We start from the raw sequence: 2,644 nt of genomic DNA, 5'->3' as shown, positions 1-2,644 counted from the left end.
AGACCAGAGACTCTGGTATATCAGAGGAGCTCTGGTTGACTTATTTTTGGACTCTTCTTTTACTTAGTCAATGACCAGAAGCTTTGGTTGATCATATCATGGGTTTATATTGTTTTAAGTGGACCATACTTCAAGAATTGTCTTTAATGGTCTTGTTTTGGTGTAGCTTTGCTCTGGTTGGAGAGCCAGAGGAGCTTTGTTCTTAAGAGTCAAAGGAGATCTGGTCCTTAAAAGTCAGAGGAGCTCTGGATAATCACGCACAAAATGATGCAAAGACCTGAGTGGTTACATCTCATGTGCGACGAGGAAAATTTATAACTCACATTTGACTGTGATATTTGAGTTATATTTTATCAAAAGGTTATATATGTTTGTATAACTACAAATATGATTTTATAACAGGTTTTGGTCATTTTCATACTGTAATTGTATAAAAAATGATTTCTCACTAGATCTCAAGGTCTAACCCTTATTTTGTGTTTTAAGAATATGCATTGCAGGTTAGATAGTATCAAGAGATAAGGGAAAGAGAAAAATGTGAAACTTTCTTTTATGCTTGCGTGGATTATGAAGAAGAGCATGTTATATGTTGGTTTTGGAATTCGAGTTATATAGGGAAATTTTTGTACAAGAATGTTATGGAAAAAATTTAGTTGTATATTTTGTAATATAGCTTCTTGTACTTGTTGGGACCGAATGTGTATTATTCGTATTTCTTGATATATGAAATACATGGTTATATGCAAATGTGGATCTTGGACCGAATGAGGTTTACTTTACAAACCATCTATTTCATACAAACCTTACAAACTAATCACACTCATCCATTTTTTTTGATGAAAGACCAAGATTGAAACAAACTAAATAAGTAGATTAAAGAAAAAAAATTCATATTGGACACACAGAAGGGCAAATGTTTCATTACAGTTGTTATACATATAAACCTGATGCAATCATATATAATCTACGAACCTGTTTCACTACAGTTGTTATACATATAAACCTGATGCAATCATANCTGATGCAATCATATATAATCTACGAACCTGTTTCACTACAGTTGTTATACATATAAACCTGATGCAATCATATATAATCTACGAACCTGTTTCATTACAACTGTCATGTATATGAACCTGATGCATTACAAACTGTTATACATACCTATGAATATAAATATGTTTCATTATAGATGTTATACATATGAACCTCATGCAATCATATATGACCATATTACATTGAACAGTTTGAGTCTGTTTCATTAAACAATTTGAGCTTGTTTCATTGGAAATTAGTCATTTTTTAAAATGTGGTGATTTTTTTTCAAAAAATTACTGGATATCTCAATAAATCTTTGCTAATATTATGTTAATCAATATATCATTCATATTTATATAAATATTATGTTGTTACCAAACTTATCTATTTAATATTAAATAATTACCAAACATAACTATTGTAAATTCAAATGACCATAATACCCTTATAAAAAAACAAATGAATTTATGTGATTGGTTGTAATTAGTTTGTAAAGTTTGTAAAACTGGGACGGTTCATATTTGTAAAAATTGGGACAGTTTCTTAGGGTTCCCTCTGGACCTCCTTATATATATATATATATATACTTGGGATCATGTGAGACCAGTTTGTTTTCGTGAGACCCGTGAGACCAGCATTTTACACTTGAAACTTCACAGCAAAATGCTGTGAATGTGAYTTTTTAAAACCTTCACAGTGTTTTTGCTGTGAAGGTTCGACTTTTTTTAAACTTTCACAGTGTTTTTGCTGTGAAGTTTACGTGTAAAAATGTGGTCTCACGGGTCTCACGAAAACAGACTGGTCTCACGTGAACCCAACCCTATATATATATAGACACACACACACATAGATATACAGACTTGGGATCACGTAAGACCAATGGTTTTTCGTGAGACCCGTAAGATCAATTTTCAACCCTTGGATTAGATCTACAATATGAACATTCATAATCATAAAATTGCCACGAGACTTCTCAAATCACAAAATTATCACTGTGCAACTTTAGATCATTAGATCATTAGCTTATAAAGTTGATCAATGAACATAAATTAATCTTACGGGTCTCATGAAAAACCTTTGGTCTCATGTGAACCCAATCTTATATATACATGTATATATATATATATATATAAATGTGAGTTATTATACAACTTTTTACATTTGTACAACCAATACAACTCAATCTGAACCATTTATTTAATTTGATGAATATGTGATTTCATAAAAGTTTTGATTGTTTCCTAATATAAAGTATTAATCATAATCAATGAACTATATTCATCTTTCATAAATATTCAAATCATAATAAATGAACTCTCATCATTTTCATAAACATATCAATTTATTGGGTTGCATTTGAAACGAACTATATATATATATGTATATATATACATATACATACATACATATATATATATATACATATATATAGGGTTGGGTTCACGTGAAACCAGACTGTTTTCGTGTTTACACTTGAAACTTCACAGCAAAAACACTGTGAAGGTTACCTTCACAGCATTTTGCTGTGAAGTTTCAAGTGTAAAAAAGTGGTCTCACGGGTCTCACGAAAACAGTCTGGTCTCACATGATCCCAAGTCTATATATA

Source organism: Cynara cardunculus (genome assembly GCF_001531365.2).
Source record: "Cynara cardunculus var. scolymus isolate 2C chromosome LG 9, CcrdV1, whole genome shotgun sequence".
Taxonomy (NCBI): domain Eukaryota; kingdom Viridiplantae; phylum Streptophyta; class Magnoliopsida; order Asterales; family Asteraceae; genus Cynara; species Cynara cardunculus.
The sequence above is the reverse complement of the archived record's forward strand: the minus strand, read 5'-3'. Positions refer to the sequence as shown.